Source organism: Sapajus apella, unplaced genomic scaffold (assembly GCF_009761245.1).
Source record: "Sapajus apella isolate SASKATOON/1434 unplaced genomic scaffold, GSC_monkey_1.0 scaffold55, whole genome shotgun sequence".
Classification (NCBI taxonomy): domain Eukaryota; kingdom Metazoa; phylum Chordata; class Mammalia; order Primates; family Cebidae; genus Sapajus; species Sapajus apella.
This window is the reverse complement of record NW_022436995.1, coordinates 1635793-1647088: the sequence shown is the minus strand read 5'-3', so window position 1 is coordinate 1647088 and position 11296 is coordinate 1635793.

The following is an 11296-nucleotide window of genomic DNA, read 5'->3' as shown; positions in this document are numbered from 1 at the left end:
TTTTTAGTGACTGGGTCTATGTTGCCTAGGCTGATCTCAAACTCCTGAACTCAAGCAATCCTCCTGCCTCAGCCTCCCAAAGTTTTTGGATTACAAGCATGAGCTACTGTGCCCAGCCAATTTACTGCTACTCTCACTAGATGTGTGTCTCTATTGTTGGGTTCTCTATTTTTGTATTAGTTTCTGGATTAGCTGGACTTCATTTGATGAGAGTTAAAAAAAAAAAAAAAACTCTTATATTTATGCCCTGACTACTTTATATTTGAATTATAACATAGATGAATATAATATTTTTTCTAAGAATGTGGCAGACAGCTCTATTTCTTCCAGCGCTAAATGTTTCTGTAAAAAGTCTGACACAAGCTTGAACTTCCTTTTGTTAAGTAACTTGCTTTTTCTACTTGATGTCTGAAGAATTTTTTGTTGTTGTTAAAATCTTGACAGTAACATACAGTATACTTGTCAATGTTGATAATTCAGTATCAATGTTTCCTATTAGATGTGTGTGCTTTATTATTAAAGAGATTTCCCATTATTATATCTCTGAATACTTTTTCTCACCCTCTGTTTTCTACTTCCAAGATGTCTGTTGTTTTGTCAGCGGTCCATGTCTACAGCCTCTTCCTAATTGCCTTCACCTCCATCTTGCTTCTCATTCACTAACTCATGCCTTTTTTTCATCACATTAATTTAAATTTTAACTATGTCTCTTCTGCTTATTATTTTAATATATTTATTAGATTTAAAATTCTGCTCTACATCTGAGTTTCCTTGACCTTGCACTTATCTTTTTATTTCATTCTGTTGTTTTATACTCATCTTTAAACTTTCATTTCATTGAATTTCTATTTGTGTAAAATTCTTCTACAGCAAGAGATATTCACAGGAAGCAGTTTCTGTTACAGAAATTATTATTTCTTTTCACTTTTTTTTTTTTTTTTTTTGTGACAGAGTTTCACTCTTGTTGCCCAGGCTAGAGTGCAGTGGTGCGATCTTGGCTCACTGCAACCTCTGCCTCCCAGATTCAAAGGATTCTCCTGCCTCAGCCTCCCAAGTAGCTGGGATTACAGGCTCTCCTCCACCCTACCACCACGCCTGGCTAATTTTTTGTATTTTTAGTAGAAACAGGGTTTTATCATGTTGGCCAGGCTGGTCTCAAACTCCTGACCTTAGGTGATTGATCTGCCTCAGCCTCCCAAAGTTCTGGGATTACAGGCGTAAGTCACCACAGACCTGGCCTTTCTTTTCTTTCCTTTTTTTGGAGGCAGGGTCTTACTATGTCGCCCAGGGTGAAGTGCAGTAGCATAATCGCAGCTCACTATAGCCTCCACCTCCTGGGCTCAAGTGATCCTCCTACCTCAGCCTCCCAAGTAGCTGCAACTACAGACATGCACCATCTCCTCCAGCTAATTTTTGTACTTATTGGTACAGATGGGGTTTTGCAATGTTGTCCAGGCTGATCTCGAACCCCTGAGCTCAAGCTATCCTTCCACCTCGACCTCCCAATATGCTGAGGTTACAGGCATAAGCCACTGCACCAAGCCAGAAATTATGATTTCTTACAGATGGTTTCCTCATTTTTCTTTCACATGTATGTTTCTCTCAGTCTCTCTCTGTTTCTTTCTCTTTATGTTTGTCTTTTTCTGTAGTACTTTTGCAGAGTTTTATGCCATTTCCTTTCATCTTGCATATGCTTATATAGGCAACACTGTACAGATACTATTTGCTATAATATAGTATGTTTTGCAATCATTTTTACTTGTTTGTGCACAGTCTTCCATAAAGGTCATACCAGAAGATTTAACCCTGCTAATGTCTATAAGAAAATAATAAATAATTCTTTTAAACATGACACAGTGCCATGATACACTGATTTACTACAATTTATTTATGGGGGACACTAAGATGTAGTGGTTAGGAGAGCAGGCTCTGGGACAAACTGTGTAGGTTTAAACCTGTATATCTTGGACTACTAAATCATTTAATCTTTCTAAGCCTCAGTTTCCCAGTCTCTAAATTGGGATTAATAAAAACACCCAATCTCATTGCTAGGGGGAGCAAATGAAACAAAGTATGAAAAACACATAAGAGGCACTTCATGTTTGTTAAATGAGTAAATGAATACATATTCACCAAATAAAACTTTTAAACATCACAATATATTTTCAGTTTCAGTTTGAATAGCTTGATTCTAAATTTGGCTAAATCTGTGAATTGGTGCCTTTATCATTTTGATACAAGTGCAGCTGTCTCATGCAAAGATGTATGTTTTAAACAGCAGCGATTTTTTAGCTTGATGCCACTGAGAAATTCAAAGAGGAGGCCTGCCATCTAGTGGAAACCTGTTAAATTCCATTGCCTCTTCTAAGTCTGCCAAATTCACAGATTAAGGTAAATTGTTCATTGTAATATGTTCGAGAGAAACTTCCTTTACATACCATGTTTGTGCACATTTACAGGACGGAAATGTTCTGCAGTAGAACAAAATAATAATACTACGAACAGTAATAATAATCAACTTGAACTGTCCGCTGATTGAATGGGATTGGCTTTACAAGATACCATATATTTCACAGCATTCTCAAGTCAGACTTGAAAGAAAATTCCAGAAAGTAATTAACAATAGAAAAGACATACTTAGTGTAAGATACACCAGAATTTCTTCCATAATGCTCATGTAGAAAGGTCACGAATATAAGTGGCCTCATGCTCCCAAGTCTCTTTCTGATTTTAAGGCCTAATTTCGTTGTCCCCATGAGCAACTTCCTTTTCTTCTCTCTGCATTTATCTTTTTGTAGATAAAAGCCTGATCAGAAACTTCTAACTTATTTTGTCCTCCTAAACCGTTTCCTTTTACTATCAAAAAAATATCCTAAACAATGTTCTTTTTTTTTTTTTTTTAACAGATTGTCAGGTTTAGTAAGTATTTCTGGGTTAAATACTATTCCTTTAATCAGCACAGAGATGAAAACCTGAAATAGCCAAGTCTTATGAAACTACTCCATATCTCAAGAAATAAATTACACTGGCAGGGTCGTGAGCTGTGGCAATGATGTAGAATTCTTGGATCAAAAAGGTAACCAATCTGCATGTTGAATAGGGTCCTCTCTCTAAAAAGGTGGAAATTTGACAAAGTTATGGGTGATAATTCTTAAAAGAGGTAAGTAAGTGGATTCTGTTAAATTATTTGAAAGGTTAATGATTTTAAAATATAATGAGGCAAGAGCTATGGTTAGGAGGGAAAAAAATGTATCAGCGAGACCAGGGAGGTAAACGCATCTGTACAAAGTATGTAGTAGACAATGGTTCCGAGGACCTTCTCTCTTTTCAAAGCAACCTTTGAGTGAGGCTATTTTTGACTTTCATCTACATACTGAGCTGATCCATCCATCAACCAAGCTTAGGTTTTTTTCTTTGTCCTTCAGGTAGAATCCTCCATAGAACCAAAGGCATGAGTTGAATGAAGGGCACTGTTAAAACAGTGATAGGTGCCATGGGGGTCTATAATACCTACTCATGAAGCTTGTTTGAGCCATCTGGTTATGATTATGCTTGCTCGCAAATGTACCAGCTCCATCTTGTAAAGTACTGTTGCTTGGCCTGCCTGATCTTTCTGTTTGGTAAGTCTGATAGAACCCAGCTTACGATGGGAATTTCTATAATATATACATGGTTACTTGATACTCTGTGGTCAGGCATCCTATCTCCACCAGGGCTCAGGAGCACAGCAAAAGGTATGTAATTCTCTACGAAAAACAGCATTATCTTGCTCCAGAAACCAAGAGACTAACATTATAATTTGCCTACTGGGACTTGCAACAAACTCTACAGAGCATCTTGTCTTACCACTTACATCTTTTTCTGCTAAATTGTATGACTCAAGTGGCAGGGCTGCTTGCACCCCACCCTGGACCTGTTGCTGAGGTATTTCCTACTCCAGATCTGATTTAAAGTTGGCAGCATTCCATGTCACCCAGTATGTTGGCTGGAGAAGCATCCCTAGTTGTAGAATTGTGGCTGCCTCCAGAACTCAGAGGCCCACCAGATGTTGTGCTCCTTTTTTAATGCAGGAGGTACAAGATGCAAAAATTTGTCTTTTATGTTAGACAAATATAGGCACAGCCCTGATCAATAAACCCCTAAAGTATTTACAGACGTAGCAAGCACTTATATCTTCGTAGGGTTTGTCTCTCACATACTAGAGCACATCTTCCCAATGCCTCTACTGTGCTAGTCCACTCCTGCAAATCCAACTCAATCAAAATAATGTAATCAAAGTAATTGATCAGAGTAATACCAAATGTCAAGATGGTCCAGATCTCTTCAAACTGTATTATGACAGAAGACAAGAGGACTGAAAACAACCCTGGGACAAATCTATAAACAAATATTATTGTCCATTCCATATGAATATAAACTGTTTCTTATTCTCTTAATTAGAAAAGAACACATTTTCTGACCTTATCCTTAGCCCAGTGAGACTGATTTTGGACTTCTATCCTTCAGAACTGCAATAAAACAGATTTGTGTTGTTTTAAACTATTATGCTTGTGGTAATTTGTTATAGGAGCCATAAGAAATTGTTACAGCTAGAAATCTAGTTGGTGTATGTTCACCACACAATGTTAACCCTTCAAGTCTGTCTTGGATCTCATAGAAGATATATAAACTCCACTACAATACCTGTATCCAAGAAGCCATTTTATTGGAAGAAAGAAAAGGAAGCTGGCAGGAAATAGGATTTGTGAGATTAAACATTTAATATGTTGTGTAAGTCATAAGGGATCAGTTTTTCAATTATCAGTAGGGGGCACTAGTGAGCACCTGGAGATAGATGACAATACTGGTCTTGGGCAGTGGCAGCCTGACTTAAATGTAAGGAACTCCAAATGAAACCAGCTTAAATCTTAGATTCTAAGAGACTATAGGAAAATGAAAGATTGGTTAACATCCAGAAATATCACCTACTGATGAGATCATCTAAAGATCCTTTACCTTATGCTTCATGTAACACCAAGTCAGGAAAAACTGATGTCAAAGACTTCTGTAATCACAGGAGTTGGGTATTCTGCAAGATTAAAACAGTACAAGTTCATCAGGGGAGTTCCCCAAGGTTCATATTCTACTATGCCCTATATATTTAGGGTATGTTGGTCCAAAAGGTAAAACTTAACCAAGAATCACAGATATTGGAGGCCGGTAACCAAGTTTAATGAAACCCTAGTTAGTTGAGATTAACTAGCATCATAGTAAGTTAAAACTTGGCAACTGTAGAATTGAGAAGAGACCCCAAATAATCCTGCTTCCAAGGTAACAAAAGCTCATGTTCCTGCCATGTGTTCCCTTTCAATGGATGTGACATACGGAAGACCTTAGCTTATTCCACTGTTTTGCATCTTTGCAATCTTTAAGGGCCTCAGAAAAATAGTCTGACTCTGAGGAAGTCATCCTAACAAAATGGATATAAGGTTAACTCTAGGAACCCCAAACTCCTAGTAGAGTTTTGAGCTTTTTATTGCTTATCAATAAACTTATTCTTGCAGAGGGAAAAATATTCGAAATTGTTTCATCACAGGCAGAGAGTTTCTCTCTCACTGCCTCTCCTAAAACAGAGGCAAAAATATGAGAAATTACTATCGGTTCAAATACTAATTTTAAAAATTGTCACATTCATCTCTAGGTTATGTTGATAAGAGTAAAATAAATCTTTATAACATGCTTCCAACCAAATCATAACCACTATTGAACCTTGGACATTAGTACAGCCTTAGCTTCTATTATCCAAAGGAAGAAAAACATCTGCAGAAAAAAATATCCAAAGTACAGCTGGAATAAATTTTACATTTTTTTAAATTCTGTTTTTAACTCTCAAGTTTAGATAATCATAAACAAAACCCAAGAAAGTTATTCTATAAAAATTCCTCTTTAAGATGACTCAGGCAAAAAAAAAAATAATAAATGGGGGGAGGTAGAGGAATGTTTTAGTTTTTATTTAAAAACTAAAACGGGCCGGGCGCAGTGGCTCAAGCCTGTAATCCCAGCACTTTGGGAGGCCGAGGCAGGTGGATCACGAGGTCAAGAGATCAAGACCATCCTGGTCAACATGGTGAAACCCCGTCTCTACTAAAAATACAAAAAATTAGCTGGGCATGGTGGCGCGTGCCTGTAATCCCAGCTACTCAGGAGGCTAAGGCAGGAGAATTGCCTGAACCCAGGAGGCGGAGGTTGCGGTGAGCCGAGATCGCGCCATTGCACTCCAGCCTGGGTAACAAGAGTGAAACTCCTTCCCCCCCAAAAACATAAAATAAAATAAAATAAAAACTAAAACACTATATTATGACAGAATATTTTTTATTTAAACCAGATATATATAGATACACCTACAATTTTGGTTTTTTTGTTTTTTGTTTTTTGTTTTTGAGATGGAGTCTTGCTCTATCACCCAGGCTAGAGTGCAGTGGCATGATCTTGGCTCACTGCAAACTCCACCTCCCAGGTTCAAGCAATTCTCTGCCTCAGCCTCCTGAGTAGCTGGGATTACAGGAACCTGCCACCGTGCCCAGCTAATTGTATTCCATGCTGGCCAGGCTGGTCTTGAACTCCTGATCTCCTGATCCACCCATCTTGGTTTCCCAAAGTCCTGGGATTACAGGTGTAAGCCACCACATCCAGCCAAGATAATGTTTTTATTTAAAAAATAAAACAGAAAAAGATATGTTTAAATTTTAAAGAAAAACCTGTACAAAAACACTGAAATGGCTGAGGAGGACTGTGCTGAACAATTCCTGGTCACACATAGATATGACAATTAATATTCTAACCTTATCTATTAAACAGAAACCATTCCAAAAAAAGACATTTCTCTTACTTTTAAAGACTTCCAAATGAAAAAATCTGTATCTGTTTCTTTTTTTCCATCTGTTAAGCGCCCTCTTTTTTAATAAGAGTATCCACTTTTTATGTCACTAAGAAAGAGTAGACTAACCTGCCTTAGTTCATTCCCAGAGTATGGGTCTCAGCAAGAAACAGGACACTCAGCTGAGGTTTGTAGATAACTTAATAAATATCTATGGATGTGTGAATAGCTTAAGAGATGTTACAGGGATGCTGAGCACTTTGAAACTTTTACCACCCCTAGGCCTGAAGCAGTAAACTGGAGCTGGAGTGCATTAGTCCATTCTCATGCTCTATAAAGAAATGACGGAGACTGGGTAATTTATAAAGAAAGGAGTTCTAGGACACAGTGGCTCACGTCTGTAATCTCAGGACTTTGGGAGGCAGAGGTGGGCAGATCACTTTTGGCCTGGAGTTCCGAGACCGGCCTGGCCAATATGGTGACATGCCATCTCTATTAAAAATACAAAAAAAAGAAAAAACTGGCTGGGCGTGGTGGCGTGCACCTATAACCCCAGCTACTTGGGAGGCTGAGGCAGAAGAATTATTTGAACCCAGGAGGCAGAGATTGCAGTGAGCCGAGATCCTGCCACTGCACTCCAGGCTGGGTGACAGAGTGAGGCTCTGTAGAGAGAAAGAAAGAATAAAGAAAGCAAGCCACGGGGAGGGAGACAGAGAACGAAAGAAAGAGACAGAGGAAAGAAGGAAGGGAGGGAGGGAGTGAAGAGAGGGCAGGGGAGGTTTAATTGACTCACAGTTCTGTATGGCTGAGGAGGCCTCAGGAAATTTAACAGTCATGGCAGAAGAGGAAGCAGGCACATTTTACGTGTCAGCAGGTGAAAGGGAAGTGAGAACATAGGAAAAACTACCATTTATAAAACTAACACATCTCGTGAGAATTCACTCAATATCACGAGAACAGCATGTGGGAAACCACCACCAGAATCCAATCACTTCCCTTCCCTCCCTCAATCTATGCGGATTACAGGCCCCTCCTTCCACACGCGGGGATTACTTTGGAGATGAGATTTTGGTGGAGACACAGAGCCAAACCATATAATGGAGTAATGGAGAAGTCAGGGGAGTGGGAGCCAGTCGTTGTAGAGCTGCAGCCACAGCCAGAACACAGGTCCAAGACAGAGATGGAGAAAAGAAAGAAACGCCCTAATCTCTCCTATCTCCCCACTTCCTGCATCCCCTCGCTGGTGTTTGTTATTGCCTGAACCAACGGGAACTCGAGTAGAAGAGTACAAGAAAGTACAATGCAGTATAAGAAAGTCTATATAACACAGTTTATTGGGGTCCATCACCAGGTGAAAAAAGGACGGCAGGGAATGGTGGAAAATAAATCTGGAGAAGAGTAGGCAGGGAAGCAGAATTATCAGCCCCAGGACTCAAGTATCTTACCCATTAATAACCAGTTAAACAACCCATGTCCCATTTCTCTAAGAACCTTCTAAGAGATGTCCCTGGGGAGTGTCATCCCCAAGTTCGATGGTGTTGGCCAGACATGATGCACATGTCTCCACATTGAGTTGCTGCCTCTCACCAGAGCAGAAACAAGTTAAATCTCTAACAGAGCATTCTGATATCCTTACATTATTTTAGTCAGTTATCAGAATTGTCCTACCTACTCTGCTTCATTCAAGCAACAAGTCACAACTTTTCTCTGAATGCCTACATTACTTTGAAAATTAGGTTGTTTTTTGGTTTTTGGTTTTGTTTTTGAGATGGAGTCTCACTCTATCACCCAGCTGGAATGCAGCCGCACAATCTCAGCTCACTGCAGCCTCCACTGCCCGAGTTCTAGCAATTCTCCTGCCTCAGCCACCAGAGTAGCTGGGATTATAGGTGTGCCACCATGCCTGGCTAATTTTTATATTTTTAGTATAATTAGGGTTTCACCATGTTGGCTAAGCTGGCCTTGAACTCCTTACCTCAGGTGATCCCCACGCTTTGGCCTCCCAAAGTGCTGGGATTACAGGCATGAGCCACCGTGCCCGGCCAATATTAGGTTTTAACTAGATACTTCGCTGCAAGTCATAATATTTTATGGCAAAGTAGTTATATCCGTTTTTGGAAAATCAAATATTTTAGTATGACAACTAAATCCAACTCACATATGTGACATCATACTAACCAGAGATAAATGAGTGCTACAAAAACTATAGTATGAATTAAAAAGATAAGCAGTTTCCCAGGCAAGGTGGCTCACACCTGTAATCCCAGCACGAGGTGGGTGATCACCTGAGGTCAGGAGTTCCAGACCAGCCTGGCCAACATGGTGAAACTCTATCTCTAATGAAAATATAAAAATTAGGCCGGGGGCGGTGGCTCAAGCCTGTAATCCCAGCACTTTGGGAGGCCGAGGCTGGTGGACCACGAGGTCAGGAGATCGAGACCATCCTGGTCAACATGGTGAAACCCCATCTCTACTAAAAATACAAAAAAATTAGCTGGGCATGGTGGTGCGTGCCTGTAATCCCAGCTACTCAGGAGGCTGAGGCAGGAGAATTGCCTGAACCCAGGAGGCGGAGGTTGCGGTGAGCCGAGATCGCGCCATTGCACTCTAGCCTGGGTAACATGAGTGAAACTCCGTCTCAAAAAAAAAAAAAAAAAGAAAAAGAAAATATAAAAATTAGCCAGGCATGGTAAAACACGCCTGTAATCCCAGCTATTCAGGAAGCTGAGGCAAGAGAATTACTTGAACCCAGAAGGCAGAAGTTGCAGTGGGCCGAGATGGTGCCACTGCATTCCAGCTTGGGTGACAGAGCAAGACTCCATCTCAAAAAATAAAAAATAAACAGTTTCTAAGAATCACTTTAACCAAACATAAATATCTCATATCATTTAAAACAAAACAGCAAACAAAGGAAAATAAAAAGAGCTATTTGATCGGAAAATAATCCAAATATACTTTAAGGTATACACATTATGTAAAAATAAGTTTTTCTTTCTATATATAAAAGATAGCCAAAAAATTAAAGTCATTACCATTTAGGCTACATGACACATTTGGATGATTTTACTCTGCATATAATAATCATTAAAATTGTACATTCCATATCATACTTTTATTGACACATTAACAACCCAAGTTATTTTTAATTTTTCAGGTACAAAGTATCTCATGGACTTAGGGTCCTAGGAAAGAGGCATGATAGAATTATTTACTTTCAGAATGCTCTATATGAGAGTTCTATTGTAGAAAGTGCAGCATAATGGTTAAGAGCATGAGCCCTAGAGCTACATGTCCAGCTGTATCAGCTGTGTGATTTTTTTCAAGCATACTTAACTTCTCTATGATTCAGTTTCTTCATATACAAAATGAGTAAATTGTTGTCTCATAAGTCTGGATTAAATATGTCAATTCAAATAAAATGCTTTCAGCAGTGTCTTGAATAAACACAGAACACACAGTAGCCATTGCTACAGCTAAGCTATCCCTCATGCCTAAGATTACTCCCTGGATGCAAATTAAGTGATTTTGAGGGAATAGGATCTCTTGTGCCATAATTTCATTCTTTCACCCTACAAATTATCCTTACTCTCAATACAATAATTGATTTCAAAGGAGATCATACATAATGGTACCCAGAAGAACTTACTGTATCAGGAACTGCATAAACAGACTTAAAAAAAAAAAAAAAAACTTTGAACTCACAAGACTTTATTCTCTCCTTGCAGAGACAGAATGGTGGCTCCACAAAAGCATTAGTGACACTGGCTCATTCTATCTTCTTCATCATCCATAGAAAGTAGCTTTCATTCTCAAAGTCATCTCATGAACCAAGAAGACTCTATTGCAGACACAGTGGCTCACACCTGTAATCCCAGCATTCTGGGAGGCCAAGGAGGGTGGATCGCCTGAAGTCAGGAGTTCGAGACCAGCCTGGCCAACATGGTGAAACTCTGCCTTTAGTGAAAATACAAAAATTAGCTGGGCGTGATGGCACGTACCTGTAATCCCAGCTACTAAGGAGGCTGAGGCAAGAAAATCGCTTGAACCCAGGAGGCAGAGGTTGCAGTGAGCTGAGATCCTACCACTGCACTCCAGCCTAGGTGACAGTGCAAGACTCCATCTCAGGTTAAATAAATAAATAACAAAAGAAAATAAAAGTTAATTAGTAACTTAATTTAAAAATTAAAAAGGAGTGGGAGTTCCAGGTGAGCCCAGAAAAGCAATTTTGAAACAAAGCAAGCAAAACAAACTGGATTGCTTTACTAGAACAAAATAACCAGAACTTTCATTTTTCTACTTTACACTTTTTGCATTTCTTTGTGATAAATCACCCCACATTCTGCCAGGGATATCCATGTGTCCATGTGCCTTGAGAACATTTAAGTGTATTATAGCAATTATGCAAATGAAAGGAGATGTTCATATTCACCTACTGGGAGT